Raw genomic sequence first — 20,111 nt, forward strand, 5'->3', positions numbered from 1 at the left:
AGTCCTCCTGGACCCACAGCTGACCTTTGATTACCATCTGTCGGCTGTGACCAGGGGGGCATTTGCCCAGGTTCGCCTGGTGGGCCAGTTGCGACCCTACCTGAACCGGGAGGCTCTCACAACAGTCACTCGTGCCCTTGTGACCTCTAGGCTGGAATACTGCAACGTGCTCTACATGGGGCTGCCCTTGAAGTGCATCCGGCGACTTCAGCTAGTTCAGAATGCGGCTGCGCGAGTGATCGTGGGCGCACCTCGGTTCGCCCACATAACACCTATCCTCCGCGAGCTGCACTGGCTACCTGTTGATCTCCGGGTGCGCTTCAAGGTGCTTCTCACTACCTATAAAGCCCTTCATGGTAGTGGATCTGCGTACTTGAGAGACGGCCTCCTGCCAATTACCTCCTCTCGACCCATCAGATCTCACAGATTAGGCCTCCTTCGAGTGCCATCTGCCAGCCAGTGCCGGCTGGCAACTACGCGGAGGAGAGCCTTTTCAGTAGCAGCTCCGACCCTCTGGAACGATCTCCCCGTGGAGATTCGTACCCTCACCACCCTTCAGACCTTCCGCACAGCCCTCAAGATCTGGCTATCCCGTCAGGCCTGGGGGTAAAGAGTATAATCCGCCCCCACCCGAATGCTGAATGAATGTTGCTCGATTTTAATTATACATTGTGTTATATGTCATTGTATGTTCCCCCTCCCATATAAGTTGTTTCTCAAACAATACATGCCCACACCAGTGGGAAAAGAAAAAACCAAAAAAGAAACAAAAACAAAAAACAAAAAAAAGGAACACAGGTATATATTATTAAAAAAAAGTATATCAGCTGGTTACAACATGTTTTTGGTGCATCTCTTCCATTAATTCATATTAATTCAAATATCCTAACTCAAATGTTTACCATATTGACATCATTATACCTCCACTTTTAGTTGACTACAGTTATTTAAATATCCTTCATCCTTAAATATGCCAAAGATTTAATCCATAACCACATGCTGACATTTCATTTACTTTTTTGTAAAATCCTCTATTAACATCAAATCCTCATATCCTATTTTAGCTGAACATCCATAATATTTAATACCAAAAATTCCATCTTCCATGCAGTATAGTTTATTATCATTCTCCCTTCTTTATGTAATTATATCGTATATCGTAACATTTTCCCCATATTAGTTAACATTTAACTGCATATATTTTATTCTATTTTTAATAGTGATAATTATTGTGATTAATAACCTTTGTATATGGTCCAAAAATATTTCCAACCTCCCCTTCTCATATCCAATTATTATTTATCATATCAACTCCACATTATATACATTACTATCAATATCATATTTTTGATCAGTTGATTTGATATGAGTTTCTTGCAAACAAATTATATAATTCTTAAACTGTTTAAGATAGTGAAATATTTTCTTTCTCTTCTGTGGAGAATTCAGTCCATTGACATTCCATGTTAGAATCTTAGTTGTCATCTTTGGTTACTTGAAGCTTTTTTAGAGCCTCCTGCATGGCCTGTTTAACCTTTGGCCTAGCTCCTCCCATGGCTTCTGAGCTTGTTGCTGTAACTCCTTGATCGATGGCCAGTGATTGTTGAGGTTGTTGCCTTTTAGCTTGTTTTTCCATTCGTCTGGTAGTCATACGGCTAGGTCTTTGTTCCATAACACCTTGCCCTTCCAGGGAGGAAAGAGGGTACATCTTGTCTGGTAGTTGTGTGGTTTGCTGTCTGTCTTGTCCTTCTTGTGGTCTTTCTCCAGATCCAGATGATGCAGAGTGTCCCACCTTCACAATATTGTGATAAAAATCTCGAGCTTTCCATACGGAGTTGAGACGATATCTTTGCCTGTCAAATCTAAATATAATACCAAATGGTGCATCCCATCTGTACTGTATCTGATGGTTTCTGAGTTCTTCCACTAAAAAAGCATAGTCTCTCCTGGCTCTTAGCATTTGAGGTGGTATTTCTTTCAAAACAGTCAAATCCTGGCCCCCAATTTGAAGCCTAGTGTTATAGGACTCTTGTAGTATCATGTTTCTGAGCTCTCTTGTGGTGAAGTATATAACTACGTCTCGGGGAAGTTGCTTCTGTTTTGCCACCCAAGAATTAACGCTATAAGCTTTATCGATCTGCCAGTCAAAGTTGGACCCCGGTCTTCCCACCAGACAATCAAAAGCTTCTGAAAAAATCTGTTTCAAGTTCTCCTGTTTATCCTCATGCAACCCCCTGACTCTTAATGCCAGCTCCATCTGCCTGTACTGTATCATAATAATTTGTTTTTCAGCATTTTCAACTTTTTGTTGCACCACCTCAATTTTGGATGTCAAATTGGTAGCTTCGTTAAGATCCTCTAGATTATCTTCAATTCCAGAAACATGTTCTGTCAGTACAGTTACAAGTCCCAGCATATCATCTTTCATTTTAGCAATCCTAGTATCAATTTTATCATATAAGTCCGCCTTAAGCTCTTTTCTCTCCTCCTATATCTCGTCTCTAAATTCTCTAAAAGTTTCCAAAAAAAGTTCTTTCGTTAGCAAATCTCCAGTAGGGGGCATAGAGGGTGGAGGCTGCAACTTTGTGCCAGGTATTGGGGATGTACTTCTAGAAGGAAGTTTCAGCTCAAGATTTAGTTTTGAGGCCATTACAAGTCTTATCTTCAAGCAATTAATCAAACTCTACTGGCCCACTATGCAGCTACGAAAAAAGGTATTAAATCACCCCTTTGTTAGCTCCTTAGGACTTTTCAGAAGGTTTCAGGAAAAAAAAGCATTGTAACGAAGCAGCTCAGCATATTCAGCGCCATTTTAGATTTCTCTATATCAGAAATATATATTAGCAAAGTTGATAAGAGGAAAGTCTTGTAGAATCTTGTAGAAATGAAACTAATTAATAAGAAGCTGCTGGTCGGCTGTTCCCTCCCTTTGAAGTTTTATAGCTGTTCTTTGCAAAAAGATTAGGGAGGTGAGCGTTGTTACGGAGAATACACAATCGCCATTTTAGGAGCTTTTTTTTAGATAACGAAATTAACGAAGGAAGATCTTGTAAAAAAATGAAGCTAGGATTTAAATAAGCAAATGAGGTTCTCAGATACGGGCTCTGCTTGTATTAAAATCAGATAGATAGTTCAAATATTGTTCTAAGTGGGAGGATCTTACTTTGAGCTGAAAAAAAACAACTGTAGATTCTGGCACAGAGATGATTCAGCCTTGGCTGGCCCCCCCTCTCTTCGCAGACATAAAAGCTGCAAAGATCAAAAAAAGGCACTTTGCCAGCTGGATCTCTCTCCTCCCCTTCTTGCCTGAAGGATAAGGTATCTGTCAGATGTCTAGGCAGATAACGCGACCAGGAACTCGGGAGCAGCTCTATTAAGCTGCCACCATCAGCAAGGTCCTGCCCAGGAAGTCCCAATCACTAATTGTTGATAAAACTACTGCTTCATAATATAATTTTAAGCTGGGCATTTTCAAACCTCCTCTTTCATGTATATCTTGCATTATTTTAAGTTTTATTCTCGGTCTCTTCCCTGCCCAAACAAAGTTATTAATACCTTTCTGCAATTCTTCCAAATTTGCACCTTTTTTGAGTATTGGCATCATTTGAAAAAGAAATAAAAATTTAGGCAAAACATTCATTTTTACTGCTGCTATCCTTCCCAGCAAAGATAATTATAATTTTCTGCATTTATTCATCTCTGTCTGTATTTTGTGCCATAATGGTTCATAATTTGTGCTAACACCATTATTGTCTGCTGCAGAGCCATCTGTTGAGAACCATAGGCTCTCCCTGAACTCGTAACTTAACAGCTGCGCAATTTATTTTTCTTTATTTTTTCTCTCTTTTTCTCCCCCTTCTTTTCTTTTCTTTCTTTGTAGTATGGGATATGCATGTGATATGCTTGTAGTTGAGTGAATGGTCCCACTTTTATTGCTATTATTGCTGTATTTTTGTATTTTTTAATTACTACGTGGGGACTGCTTGAGTGAGTGAATGAGTATGTTTGATTCGGAGGACCTGCCGGGGAATGCGGGGGTCACTGTGGTGGTCGGGGGGACCACGGACACGGGAGTGGGCCGGAGCATCACGGTCGTAACGGGGAGGGGCAGATACGGCGGGGACTTTAGGGCTGGCCATTACCGGGGAAGGAGGGCTCGCTACGTCACAGAGATCCCTCCTTCCGGCCCTATGAGTCCACTCCGAGGCCAGATGGCGCGAGTAATCAGGACCCTGGTCTCAGGCTGTTGTCGCTAAATGCCAGGTCTGTAGTTCACAAGGCTCCCCTCGTCCGGGACTTAATTTTAGACGAGAGGGCAGACCTGGCATGTATTACTGAAACCTGGCTGGGCCCGGAGGGAGGAGTCCCCCTCGTAGAGATGTGCCCAGAAGGATTTCAGGTGCTTCATCAGCTGAGAGCTCAGAGAAGGGGTGGGGGTGTGGCTATTGTTATCCGAGAGTCTCTAGCACCTCGTAGGATCCCTGCTCCGGAGCTTGACCCCTCAAGGGTCAAGTGGGCTTGCTGTTAACGTACCTGCCTCCCAACAGCGTTGCAGCAGCCCTCCCCTCGCTCCTCGAGTCGGTAGCCGAGCTAGCAATTGAGTTCCCCAGGCTTATGGTCCTGGGGGATTTCAATTTGCCTTCGCTCGGTGAACACTCTGATGGGGCGCAGGAGTTCATGGCTTCCATGACAGCCATGGGCTTGACCCAAGTAATTCGGGGCCCAACTCACTCAGCGGGTCACACGCTCGACCTCGTATTCCTCTCGGAGCAGTGGACTTGTGATCTTGGTCTGAGGGGTAATGAGATCATACCCCTGTCATGGTCAGACCACTGCCTACTGAGGCTTGACTTTCGGAGACCAAACCCCCACTGTAGGGAGGAGGAACCGACCAGGTGGTTCCGCCCCAGGCGACTTATGGACCCCTTGAGGTTCCAGACAGAGCTTGGGGTTATTCCTGATACCCTCGCCCACAGTTCGGTGGAGACTCTGGTTGCTGCCTGGAACTCAGCAGCGACGGAGTCTCTTGACCAGATTGCGCCACTACGGCCGCTCCGAGGCAGTGGATTCCGGAGGCCACCTTGGTTCACTGAGGAGCTCCGGGAGAGGAAGCGACGGAAGCGACGCCTAGAACACCTATGGAGGTCCAACAAGTCCGAATCGAACCGAGCACTTTTGACATCTTGCATCAAGGATTACATCAGGGCAATTAGGACGGCAAAAAGATCTTACATTGCCACCTTGATTGCGTCCGCTGAGTCCCGCCCAGCCGCCCTGTTTAGGATAACCCGCTCTCTCCTAAATAGGAGGGAGACGGGGGACCCCTTGCAGGGTAGGGCTGAGGAATACATCCAGTTCTTAGTGGACAAAGTTGCTTGGTTTCGATCGGACTTGGACTCCGACTTTGCAGATCCAGCCGAGGCACAGGGGGATAATCTGGAACACCATCGCTGGGTTGAGTTTCAGGATGTTGCCCCTGGGGATGTGGACAAGGCCATGAGAGCTGTGAGTGCCTCCACCTGTGTACTGGACCCATGCCCCTCCTGGCTGGTTGCTAACAGCAGGGAGGTGACACGGGGCTGGATCCAGGCGGTTGTTACCGCCTCCCTTCGGGAGGGGGTCTTTCCCTCCGCACTTAAAATGGCGGTGGTGAGACCCCTCCTGAAGAAACCATATCTGGATCCAGCCATTCTTAACAATTACCGTCCAGTCTCCAACCTCCCCTTTGTGGGAAAGGTTGTTGAGAAGGTGGTGGCCTACCGGCTCCAGCGGTCCTTGGAGGAAGCTAGTTATCTCGACCCCTTCCAGTCCGGCTTCAGGCCTGGTTACAGCACAGAAACCGCTTTGGTCGCATTGACCGATGATCTCTGGAGAGCCAGAGATGGAGGCCACGCCTCCATCCTGGTTCTCCTTGACCTCTCAGCGGCTTTCGATACCATCGACCATGGTATCCTTCTGCGACGACTGCGAGAGGTGGGGGTGGGAGGCACTGTCTTGCAGTGGTTCTCCTCCTACCTCTCGGACAGGTCGCAGTCGGTGTTAGTTGGAGGGCAGAGATCGACCCCTAGGCCCCTAACATATGGGGTGCTGCAGGGTTCGGTCTTATCCCCCCTACTTTTCAACATCTACATGAAACCGCTGGGCGAGATCATTCGGCGGCATGGGATAAGATACCATCAATATGCGGACGATACCCAGCTGTATCAATGAAGCGGTGGACGTGATGAACCGGGGCCTTGAAGCTGTTAGGGACTGGATGAGGGCTAACAAGCTTGTGCTCAACCCGGATAAGACCGAGTGGCTGTTGTGTTTCCCTCCCACTAACTTGGTTAGTGTCCCATCTCTCAGGCTGGGGGGTCAAACATTACACCCCTCAGACAGGGTTCGCAACCTGGGAGTCCTCCTGGACCCACAGCTGACCTTCGACCACTATTTATCAGCTGTGACCAGGGGGGCATTTGCACAGGTTCGCCTGGTGCACCAGTTGCGACCCTACCTGAACCGGGAGGCTCTCACAACAGTCACTCGTGCCCTTGTGACCTCTAGGCTGGAATACTGCAACGTGCTCTACATGGGGCTGCCCTTGAAGAGTATTCGGCGACTTCAGCTGGTCCAGAATGCGGCCGCGCGAGCGATCGTGGGTGCACCTCGGTACACCCACATAACACCTATCCTCCGCGAGCTGCGCTGGCTACCTGTCGATCTCCGGGTGCGCTTCAAGGTGCTACTTACCACCCATAAAGCCCTTCATGGTAGTGGATCTGGATACTTGAGAGACCGCCTCCTGCCAATTACCTCCTCGCGACCTATTAGATCACATAGATTAGGCCTCCTCCGAGTTCCATCTGCCAGTCAGTGTCGACTGGCAACTACGCGGAGGAGAGCCTTCTCGGTAGTAGCTCCGACCCTTTGGAACGATCTCCCCATGGAGATTCGTACCCTCACCACCCTCCAGACCTTCCGCACAGCCCTTAAAATCTGGCTATCCCGTCAGGCCTGGGGTTAAAGAATGTAACTCACCCCCACCCGAATGGTATGAATGTTGTGTTCTATTTTTAATTATGTATTGCTCTTATGTGTTATTGTTTGTATCCCCCTCCCCATGAGTTGTAAGCCGCCCTGAGTCCCCCCAGGGAAAAGGGCGGCCTATAAATAAATTTTCAAATTTCAATTTCAAATTTCAAAAAAAATTTCAAATTTCAAATTTCAAATTATGCTTATATAATTTCCCATTTGAAGTTGTGATATAAACTCCTAAGTATTTAACCTCTCTTACTATCTCACATCCTGTTACTCTTTCTAAATCTTCTTTTTGATTTGTAGTCATATTTTTAACTATCATCTTTGTTTTCCCTAGATTTATTTTAAACCCAGATACTTGACCATATTGATTAATTATGTTCATTAAACCTATAGCTGATTTCCCCAGTTGGGTTAAAGTTACTACCAAGTCATCTGCAAATGCTCGTACTCTGTATTTATAATGCCTAATCTTAATTCCCTGTAGATAATCTGAATCATGTATTCTGTTCAACAATAATTCCAAAGTTAAAATAAACAATAATGGAGACAGGGGACACCCCTGTCTTGTCCCCTTTTCGATTTTAAAAGATTCTGTTAGATTACCATTAACTATAATTTGTGCTGTTTGTTTCTGATATATTGCCTTGATAGATTGTGTAAAATACTCTCCAAAATGCATCTTTTGTATTATTTTCATTAGAAATTGCCAATTCACTTGATCTACCTGGTTTATTTGCATTGCAAAAAGTATTGTGTTTAGCATATAGCAAATTAGTTGCTACTTGGTCTGACATCAAATTGCCCTCGCAGTAAAGTAATTGCTTCTTTTGTCTTCTTATCATCTGGGTTAGATATTAGCGCCTGCTCTTTCTTCTTTACCTCCTCTTTTAGTTCCCTTTCCCTTATGCATGTTAAAAACAAAATATTCTTTCAATAGTTTTTTACATTCTATGACATTTCCCTCATATCTAAATAAATTTTCATTTAACCTCCAAGACCTCCTAGATCCCTCTCCATATTCCAGTTCCATCCACACCTGATTATGATCTGTTAGAGTTCTCGGGCATATCTTTGTCTTCTTCACCCTGGAAAGAAAGTCATTCATAGTTAATATAAAGTCAATTCTAGAGAAAGATTGGTGCCTATCAGAAAAAAATGTAAAGTCTTGTTCTTTAAGATTTCGTTCACGCCAAATATCCCTCAGTTCCATATCATCCATCATGTCGAAGAAAGATTTAGGCAATCTTGCTCGTGTTTGAGTATTTTGCAAAAGTACCTTCTTGTCTTTCATACTCCATTCCAGTCACCCAATAATATACACAATCTATAATCCCATTGTATTAATTTTGTATGCAGCAACTTGTAAAAATTTTCTTGTTGTTGATTGGGAGCATATACTCCTGATAAGAATATTTACGTCCCTTCTATTAATAATTCAGTTGCAATATATCTTCCTTGAGGTTCTGCTTCAATTAATTTAGCCTTTAAGTCTTTCCTTAAATATATAACTATGCCATTTTTCTTCTCTGGAGCAGATGCCACAAAGTGTGTTCTCAATCTTGTATTTATCAAATATTTCTGGTCATTTGTTCTAATATGTGTTTCTTGCAAACAAATTACATCATTTTTGAATTGCTTCAAATAGTGAAATATTTTTTTCCTTTTTTGTGGTGAGTTTAAGCCATTAATGTTCCAGGTTAAAAATTTAATTGTCATCTTTTGTCCCCTGAAGCTTTTTAAGAGCTGCCTGAAAATCCTGCTGGAATTTCTTCTTTGGTCTGGCTCCCCCCACAGTTTCTGTATTTGTGTTTATAGGTTCTTGGATTGTTGTCTGAGCTTGTTGCATCTTTAATTCTTGTTCTTTACGTTTAGTTGCTGCTTGAGTTTGTCTTTGTTCCATAACTCCTTCTGTCTCCTCAAATAACTCCAAGGCTTGAACAACATCCAACAGTTGCAGTAAATCTTGTGAAGTCAAGGCATTTCCTTGGGCTTGTATCTGGGTAGCTGCCTGTCTAGCCTCCCCTGCTTCTTTTCTTCTTCTGAGTCCTGGAGATGGTGGGTATCCAGCCTTTAGTACATTACTGTAAAAATCTCTTGCCTTCCAAACTGAATTAAGGCAATATCTTTCTCCTAGATAATCAGAGGTGGGTTCCTACCAATTCGCACCTATTCGGTAGAACCGGTTCATCAAATCTACTGAACCAGTTAGAAGAGGTTCCACCAGTGGACCCAGAAAGCAGGCCACACCTACAGAAGAGGTTCCAAAAATTATTGAAACCCACCACTGGTGGGTGTGTAATGTCCCACAGTTATCTATGCATTAATAATGGTCTAGTAATATTTCCTTATACATTTTAGGGACCTTTCCTTACATAATTGGTGTTTTCTTTCATACTTTTGGATTTCTAATTTCTGTTTCCATTAGTTAGCAATTGCTAAAATAAATCCCACGTGAAAAAGTATTCAAAGCCTTCTTGATTTTAATTGTCAATTTATTTATTCCTGCACATTGTAATATTTATTCATTTACATATCTCTGTTTTTCTTTTTTTTTTGCATTCAAAAGTTTTATTTCTTTTAAAACAAACATTTCATCATTCCTCAATCAGTAAGGCATCGAATTACCATTTTTTGTATGTCAAAATAATTCTAGTTTACCACCAAATTCTTGTCTAGCCTAATGCATACCCCTCCCTCCCTCCACCCTCCCCCCCAACCCCCCTCCTCCTCCCCCCCCGACTTCCCAGAACCCGTACACAGTATGGATTTTTAACAAACACAGTCTAAAATCTATTGAAAAAAAAGAAATAAAGAAATTAATGACATTCTACATTGACCTTCGCTTCTTCTTGCTGAACTAACTTTAAACAATTTAAATCATTTCTGATCTTAAGCATAGGCTAACTGAAATTTCTTGGTCCCGTATTTATTTTGTATATAGTCAATCCATTTTTTCCAGTCTCGTTTATATCTCTCATTTGAGTGATCTTTAATATATGCCGATATTTTAGCCATCTCGGCTAATGTCCATTCTTGAGTTGTAGGCAAGTCTTCCTTCTTCCAGTATTGTGCCACCAACAGTCTTGCTGCCATTATTAGGTGCAGAATCAAGTTACTCTCTACCACTGTAAAATCAGTACATATACCTAGTAAGAATAACTGAGGAGTAAACTTTATCCTTCTTTTAAAGATATTTTGCATAATCCACCATATTTTCATCCAGAATGCCTTAACCTTTTGGCAGGTCCACCATATATGATAATATGTAGCATCGAGAGAAGCACACCTCCAACATTTAGGCTGTACATTCGGATACATAGAAGCCAGCTTTTTGGGATCTAAATGCCATCTATAGAACATCTTATAAAAATTTTCTCTCAGATTTTGAGCTTGTGTGAATTTCACATTTGTTACCCATATTCTTTCCCATGTATCCAACATTATTGGTTCTTCAATATTTTGAGCCCACTTTATCATACAATCTTTAACTAATTCTGTTTCCGAATCCATCTGTATTAATACATTATATATCCTCTTTATATGCATTAAGCCTTGATCTCTTATTTGTTTAAACAAATTATCTTCAGCTTGGATAAAACCAATTTTTTTATCTATTTTCCACCTGGCCTGTAATTGCCCATACTGGAACCATGTTTGAACTACCTTCTCCTCTTTTAATACCTCCAAAGATTTTAGTCGTAGTACCCCCCCCTTTCCAAAATGAGAAGCTGTCTATAGGTAGTTCTATCCTGTTTTTGTGCTATGTTCATATTTTCAATTGTATGTCTAGGAATTGCCCACATGGGTATTTTGTCATTTAATTTATATTGGTATTTTTTCCAGACCCGCAGTAAAGCATTTCTTAAAATATGACTTTTAAACTTCTTATCCAGTTTTTTGTTGAATAACAAAATAATAATCCAGTTTTTTGTTGACTTCCTGGGAGGAGCCTGCTGATGGTGGCAGCTTAAAATTAGCTGCCCCTGAATTCCTGGTCACGTATCTGTTTAGATGATCATCCATCTGACGTCTTAACAGGTTTCTTATCCTTCAGGCAAGAAGGGAAGAAAAATAGTTTTGCTGGCAAATGCCCTTCGATTTTTGCAGCTTTTGTGCCTGCAGAGAGAGGGGGGCCAGCCCAAAGCAGAACGGCATCCGTGCTGGGAACTTCAAACTGCCTTGTGCAGTACAAAGTAAGGTCCCCCGAACTCAGATCAAAGCTTTGATTTATTAGATTTTATTACAAGCTGAATCCGTTTACGTGGACATTAATTGTTTACCAAGATCTTAGCTTCTTTTTTTTTACAAGATCTAGTTACTTAGAAGCTTTTAAAATGGCGCCGAGCCAGCTGGATTCTCCGGTAATAATGATTATCTTCTTAAACTCCTTGTTAAATGCTACAGAACTCTAAAATTTCAAAGGAGCGTCTTATCACCTGTTTCACAATCGGCCAGCAGAAGCTTTCTAATTAGTTTCATTTTTACAAGTCTTTCATTCTCTCATTAATCTTGCTTATCTGGAATTTAAATGGTGATGAATCTGCTCAACTGTCTTGTTACAATGCTTATTTTCTGAAAGTTTTGCCAAGCCTCAAATTTCAAAGTAAAGGCAGAAATTCAGCGTCTTTACTTATAGCTGCACAGTCAGGAAGCAGAGTTTTATTAACTGCTGGAAGATAAAACTTGGAATGGCCTCAAAACCAAATCTTAATCCGAAACCGTCACCCTCTATTCCCAGGGGCACATCCCCAGTGCCTGGCACAAGGTTGCAGCCTCCGCTCCCTACGCCCCCTGCTGGAAATTTTTTAATGAAAGAATTCTTCTTGAGTGAATTAAGTGTGGCTCTTAACACACAGACAATTAAAATGGAAGATAAACTTAGAGATCTTAAAGAGGAGATAAAACAGGAGATAAAACAGGAGGGAAAAGAGGAAATAAAAGAAATAAAAGAGGAAATAAAAGGGGAAATAAAAGGACTTAAACAGGAGTTGTATGAGAAAATCGATGCCAGGGTTGTTAAAATTAAAGATGAAATGCTGAGACTTGTAACTGTATTGACAGAACATGTTTCCAGAATTGAAGATAGTCTAGAGGATCTTAATGAGGCTAATACCAACTTGACATTGAAAACAGAGGCGGTGGAACAAAAAGTGGAAAATGCTGAAAAAGAAATTATTATGATACAGTATAGACAAATGGAGTTTGCATTAAGAGTAAGGGGGCTGCGTGAGGAGAAACAGGAGAACCTGAAACAGATTCTATCAGAAGCCTTTGACCGCCTGGTGGGAAGACCAGGGACTAACCTCGACTGGCAGATTGACAAAGTTTATTGCGTTAACTCTTGGGTGGCAAAGCAGAAGCAGCTTCCTCGAGACATCGTTATATGCTTCACTACAAGAGAGCTTAGAAATATGGTACTACAAGAGTCTTATAACACTAAGCTTCAAATTGGCGGTCAAGACCTGATTGTTTTGAAAGAGATACCACCCCAAACGTTAAGAGCCAGGAGAGACTACACTTTTTTAGTCGAAGAACTCGGAAACCATCAGATACAGTATAGATGGGACGCACCATTTGGCATTATACTTACATTTGATAGGCAAAGATATCGCCTCAACTCTGTATGGAAAGCCCAATATTTTTATCATAATATTTTGAAGGCTGGATATCCTGCATCATCTGGACCTGGAGAAAGACCACAAGAAGGACAGGACAGACAGCAAACTACACAACTATCAGATAAGATGGAGCATCTCTCTCTTCCAGAAGCGCAAGGTGTTATGGAACAAAGACCTAGCCGTATGATTACTAGACGAATGGAGAAACAAGCTAAAAAGCAACAACATCAACAATCACTGGCCATCGATCAAGGAGCTACAATAACAAGTCTGGAAGCAGTGGGAGGAGCTAGGCCTAAGGCTAAACAGGCCATGCAGGAAGCTCTAAAAATGCTTCAGCCAACCAAAGATGACAACTAAGATTTTAACATGGAATGTCAATGGATTGAATTCCCCACAGAAGAGAAAGAAAATATTTCACTATCTCAAACAGTTTAAGAATGACATAATTTGTTTGCAAGAAACTCATATCAAATCAACTGATCAAAAATATTTGATTAACTCAAAACTTGGTCAACATTTTGTAGCTTCTGCTATGGAAAAGAAGAATGGTATAGTTGTATACTTAAGAAAAGACATGAAAACTGAATTAATTGAAGCAGATCCCTTCGGAAGATATATCGCTTTAGCCCTAATCCTAGAAGGGAAAAAGACATTACTTTTGGGAATTTATTCCCCTAATCAACAGCAAGATGGATTCTATAGAAATCTTCATGCTAAATTAGTACAGTGGGACTGTAGGTCCTGTATACTATTGGGTGATTGGAATGGTGTGATAGACACTAAGAGAGATAAGATATCTCTGTTTTTCCACTGTTGTGCAAACACAATTCCAGCAGCTGCTAACATGTTTAAAATTAAATATATATTATACTCCCTTTCAAATAGCCAACAAAATATTTCTGGTTTTAATTCCATATCTTCCTTTACGATTGCTTCTAACCACTAATTTCTGAATAGCTATTTGGACCGATCTAAGTACTAATTCATAATTTCATATCCGGTCACATGGGCGGCAAGCCAATCCCATCCGGTCACATGGTGGCAAGCCACTCTCACAAAGGAGGCCACACCCACAGAGTAGGTTCCAACAATTTTTGAAACTCACCACTGTAGATAATTCACCACCAATCCAGCTGGAACCTCCCATCTATACTGTATCTGTGATTTCTAAGTTCATCAACTAGGAATGCATAATCCTTTCTGGATCTCAACATTTTAGGGGGAATTTCCTTCAGTACTACCACCTCCTGTCCTGCCACCTGTAGCTTGTTTTTATAGGTTGCTTGTAATATTCCATTCTTTGTTTTCCTGGTGACAAAATAAATTACAATATCTCTTGGTAGTTGTCTCTGTCTAGCAATCCATGAATTAACACAATAAATTTTGTCAATCTGCCAATCATATTTTGCCTTTGGTTCGCCAATTAACTGAGCGAAAGCTTCTGCAAAGATCTCTTTCAAATTTTCTTGGTTATTTTCTTTCAGGCCTCTTATTCTCAAAGCAAATTCCATCACTCTGTATTGTATCATTGTAACATCTGCCTCTGACTTTTCGATCTTGATTTGAGCCTCATCAACTTTGTTCTCCAGATTCACATTAAACTGATTATTTTCTTCCACCTTATCCTCCAGTGATGTTACATAACCAAGCAAACTCTTAAATGCATCCACTATATCTTCTATTATTTGTTGATTGTGGGTTTGGATTAAATTCTTAATTTCAGACATTTCGTCAGAGACATCTTTAAAAGCAGTTGTAATTTTTTCTTCCAAAACACAGGCTTGTGCCTTTAAAGTGCTTTGAAGGGCTTCAAGTGTCAATGTTTGTGTATCCGCTGGGGGTAATAAAGACTGCAGTTTGGGTAGCTGGGCTGGGGAACTTCCAGTGCTCTTAGAAGCACTTATTTTTGTTTGTTTTGAAGCCATTTCCAAATATTCAAATCACACTTTTCAGTAGCCAAATTATTGAGTTCAAAAAGTCCACTTAATCCCCAAATTTGTTAAGTCTTATAGTTTGTTAGTAAACCATTGCTGTTTTCTTTAATCTTAAAATCTTGGTTCTTTTTTGTGTGTGTGTTTTTTTGTTACATAGATAGTTTTATTTTCCATTTTCATTTTCTTACAGTCACACATATACTGTACAGAACCGGGGCCATATAACATTAAACAATAAACACAGCCATTCCTCTTGTCAATAATACCCCCCCAAAATAGAAACCCAATGTACCTCTTCGACCCTCCAAACACCCTTTCTTTAGCCCCCCTCCAACTTTCCGTCTTCCCACCATCATTCCCCTCCACCCTACTTCCCCTTCCCCTCTACCACGCCTCTCTCCCAATACGCTCCCTCCCTTCCTTCTCACCCTCCCTCCAATCCTCTCTCCCACCCTCTCTACCCCTCTTTCTTCTTTCCCTCTACTCCTCCCTTCGGTGTATTTCTACTATCTATTAATATATTCAGCTTGTCCTATTTTTACACTGGAATTAAAGAGCAACAGTATACAAGTGCAATCGTATTACTTTAGTATCTAGCACATACTATATATCCCCCCTCCCCCCTAAGACCCCACCTTCCTCCCCCCCCCAACTTCCCAGAGCCTGTACACGGTGTAGCTTTTTAATAAACACAGTCTAAAATATATTAAGGCAAAGGAAATTTAAAAAAAAAAAGAAAGTCAATAACATCTCTGCATTGAACTCAGCTTCTTGCTGTTGCACAAACTTTAAGCAGTTATTCATAATCTTAAGCATAGGCTATCTGGAATTTCTTAGTCCCGTATTTGTTTTGTGTATAGTCAATCCATTTTTTCCAGTCTTGTTTATATCTCTCATTTGAGTGGTCTTTAAGATATGGCGATATTTTAGCCATCTCGGCTAGGTTTGTAACTTTCAATATCCATTCTTGAGTTGTAGGCAAGTCTTCCTTCTTCCAGTATTGCGCCACCAACAGTCTTGCTGCCGTTATTAGGTGCAGAACCAAGTTGGTCTCTACTGCTGTAAAGTCAGTACATATACCTAATAAAAATAACTGAGGAGTAAATTTTATCCTTCTTTTAAAGATATTTTGCATGATCCACCAGATTTTTATCCAAAATGCCTTAACCTTTTGACAAGTCCACCATATATGAAAATATGTAGCATCGAGAGAACCACATCTCCAACATTTAGGCTGTACATTCGGATACATAGAAGCCAGCTTTTTAGGATCTAAATGCCATCTATAAAACATCTTATAAAAATTTTCTCTCAGGTTTTGTGCTTGTGTAAATTTCACATTTCTTACCCATATTCTTTCCCACGTGTCCAACATTATTGGTTCTTCAATATTCTGAGCCCACTTTATCATACAATCTTTAACCAATTCCGTTTCCGAATCCATCTGTATTAGTACATTATATATCCTCTTTATATGCATTAAGCTTTCAAACCATGCTTGAACTACCTTCTCCTCTTTCAATACCTCTAAAGATTTTAGTTGTAGAACCCCCCTTTACAAAGTGAGAAGTTGTCTGTAAGTGGTTCTATCGTGTTTTTGTTCTATATTCATATTTTCAATTGCATGTCTAGGAATTGCCCACATGGGTAACTTATCATTTAATTTATGTTGATATTTTTTCCAGACCCACAATAAAGCATTTCTTAAGATATGACTTTTAAAGTTCTTATCCAATTTTTTGTTGAATAACAAGTAAGCATGCCAACCATATACCAGATCATGTCCCTCGATATTCAGTATTCTATCATTGGTTAAATGAGTCCAATCACTAATTACAGATAGCGCCACTGCATCATAATATAGTTTTAGGTTAGGTAATTTCAAGCCTCCTCTCTCGCGTACATCTTGCATTATTTTCATCTTTACCCTCGGTTTCTTTCCAGCCCATACAAATTTGTTGATACCCTTCTGCCATTCTAAAAGATTCACATCTTTTTTAAGTATAGGTAGCATTTGAAAAAGAAATAAAAATTTTGGTTAAAATGTTCATTTTCACTGCCGCTATCCTACCCAGCAAAGATAAGTGCAATTTCTCCCATTTTTTCATCTCTATCTGTATACTCCGCCAAAGTGGTTCATAATTATGCTTATATAGTTTCCCATTTGAGGCTAAATTATTGACCCCAAGATATTTGACTTTTTTTAACTACCTCACATCCTAGCATCCCTCCTAGTTCTTCCTTTTGTTTAGTATTCATATTTATAGCTAATATTTTGGTTTTTCCTAAATTTATTTTAAAACCAGACACTTGACCATATTGATTAATCGTGTTCATTAAAACCATACTAGATTCCTGCGGTTGTTCCAATATTATGACCAAATCATCCGCAAAAGCGCGGACTCTGTATTCTTGCTGCCTAATCTTGATCCCTTTTAGACCATCCAAGCCCTGTATTTTATTCAATAATACTTCCAAAGTTATAATGAACAATAGTGGGGACAAAGGACAGCCCTGTCTTGTACCTTTTCCGATTTGAAAAGAGTCTGTTAAACTTCCGTTGACTATGATTTGAGCTGTTTGCTGTTGGTGTATTGCTGTAATTGACCGTAAAAAGCTATCTCCTATCTGCATTTTTTGCAGTATCTTCAACAGAAATTGCCAATTAACTCGATCGAAGGCCTTATCAGCATCCAGAAATATGAACGCAGCAGGGATTTGGTTGTTCTTTCCCAAATATTCTAATGCATTAATGATTAGTCTAACATTACTCTTCATCTGTCTCCCCTGTATAAAACCTGTTTGGTCGGTATGTATCAATTGTTGAATAACCACCATTAACCTATTTGCTAGTATTTTAGTAAAGATTTTATAATCTACATTAAGTAATGAGATAGGTCTATAATTTTTTGGTTGGGTAATATCTTGATCTTCTTTGGGTATCAACGATATAAACGCTGTCTTCCAAGATGGGGGCACTTTACCTTCCATTTGAATTTTATTAAATAGTTCTCTAAGAGGTTCTACCATTTCTAACTGTAAGTTTTTATAGTAAACCACTGTCAAGCCATCTGTGCCTGGCGCTTTCCCTAACTTTAGTTGTTTGATTACCTGCAAGATTTCCCCTGAGGTTATTGGTTGGTTCAACTTTTGCCTGTACTCTTCTCTAACTAGGGGTATTTTCTCTTTATCTAAGTATTTGTCTATGTCTAAACCCTTAATTTTGTCCCCTTTATACAATTCTGTAAAGAATTCCCGGAATGCCTTTTGAATCTCCTCCTGTTGAAACACCTCCTTCCCTCTATAAATCAATCTGGTTACATTTCGAGTTTTCGGTTTTTTCCTAATCTGATAAGCTAACCATCTGCCCGGTTTATTTGCGTTACAAAAAGTATTGTGTTTGGCATATAATAAACTAGTGGCTACCTGATCAGAGATCAACATATCAAATTGGGATTTTAATATAGTAATTGCTTCCTTAACCTTTGTATCGCCTGGATTCAATGTTAACGCCAACTCCTTCCCTTTAATTTCCTCTTCCAATTCTTTTCGTTTCAGCCCTTGTTTATGTCTATGTATTTTGTTTATATTCTTCAGTACTCCTCTCATATACGCTTTGCTTGCATCCCATACAAATTCCATAGGTGTACCCTTATTCATATTCAGAACAAAGTATTCAGATAACAATTTTTTACAATCATTAATGTACTTCTCATATCTAAATAAGTTTTCATTCAGCCTCCAAGACCTTCTTGCCTGCACTGCCCTTCCCAATTCTATCCAAACTAGGTTATGATCCTAAAGGACCCTCGCCGCAATCTTTGTCTTCTTCACCCTAAAAAGTAAATCATTAGTGATTAGTATAAAATCAATCCTTGAAAAGGATTGATGTCTATCAGAAAAGAAGGTGAAATCATATTCCTCTGCGTTTCTTTCTCGCCAAATATCTCTCAATTCAAAGTCGTCCATCATGTCAAAAAAAGGTTTGGGTAGCTTAGCTCGCATTTTAGTATTAGGGCGAGAGGTCTTCTTATCTCTTTTAGTGTCAATCACGCCGTTCCAGTCACCCAATAGTATACAAGACTTATAGTCCCACTGTACTAATTTAGCGTGAAGATTTCTATAGAATCCGTCTTGCTGTTGATTAGGAGCATAAATTCCCAAAAGTAATGTCTTTTTCCCTTCTAAGACTAAGTCTAGCGCGATATATCTTCCAAAGGGATCTGCTTCAATTAGTTCAGTCTTAATGTCTTTTCTTAAGTATACAACTATACCATTTTTCTTTTCCGTAGCAGAGGTCACAAAATGTTGACCAAGTTTGGGGTTAAACAAATATTTTTGATCAGTTGATTTGATATGAGTTTCTTGTAGACAAATTATATCATTCTTGAACTGTTTAAGATAGTGGAATATTTTCTTTCTCTTCTGTGGAGAGTTCAGTCCATTGACATTCCATGTTAAAATCTTAGTTGTCATCTTTGGTTGCCTGAAGCTTTTTTAAAGCCTCCTGCATGGCCTGTTTAACCTTTGGCCTAGCTCCTCCCATGGCTTCTGAGCTTGTTGCTGTAACTCCTTGATCAATGGCCAATGATTGTTGAGGTTGTTGCATTGTAGCTTGTTTTTCCATTCGTCTAGTGGTCATATGGCTAGGTCTTTGTTCCATGGCAGCTTGCCCTTCCGGGAGGGGAAGATGGTGCATCTTGTCTGGTAGTTGTGTAGTTTGCCGTCTATCTTGTCCTTCTTGTGGTCTTTCTCCAGATCCAGATGGTGCAGGGTGTCCCACCTTCAAAATATTGTGATAGAAATCTCGGGCTTTCCATACAGAGTTGAGACGATATCTTTGCTTGTCAAGTGTAATTATAATACCAAATGGCACATCCCGTCTATACTGTATCTGACGGTTTCTGAGTTCTTCCACTAGAAAAGCATAATCTCTCCTGGCTCTTAGCATTTGAGGTGGTATTTCTTTCAAGACAATCAAATCCTGGCCTCTGACTTGAAGCCTGGTGTTATAGGACTCTTGTAATATCATGTTTCTGAACTCTTTTGTGGTGAAGTATATAACTACATCTTGGGGGAGTTGCTTTTGTTTTGCCGCCCATGAATTAACGCGACAAATTTTATCGATCTGCCAGTCAAAGTTGGACCCCGGTCGTCCCACCAGACGGTCAAAAGCCTCTGAAAAAATCTGTTTCATGTTCTCCTGTTTATCCTCACGCAACCCCCTGACTCTTAATGCAAACTCCATCTGCCTGTACTGTATCATAATAATCTGTTTTTCAGCGTTTTCAACTTTTTGTTGCACCACCTCAGTTTTGGATGTCAAGTTGGTATTAGCTTCATTAAGAACCTCTAAGTTATCTTCAATTCCAGAAACATGTTCTGTCAGTACGGTTACCAGTCCCAGCATATCATCGTTTATTTTGGCAATCCTAGTATCAAGTTTATCATATAAGTCCGCCTTAAACTCTTTTAATTTGTCCTTTATCTCCTTAATCTCCTCTCTGAATTCTTTGAAGGTTTCCAAAAAAAT

The sequence above is a fragment of the Thamnophis elegans genome, chromosome 6 (genome assembly GCF_009769535.1).
Source record: "Thamnophis elegans isolate rThaEle1 chromosome 6, rThaEle1.pri, whole genome shotgun sequence".
Lineage (NCBI taxonomy): Eukaryota > Metazoa > Chordata > Lepidosauria > Squamata > Colubridae > Thamnophis > Thamnophis elegans.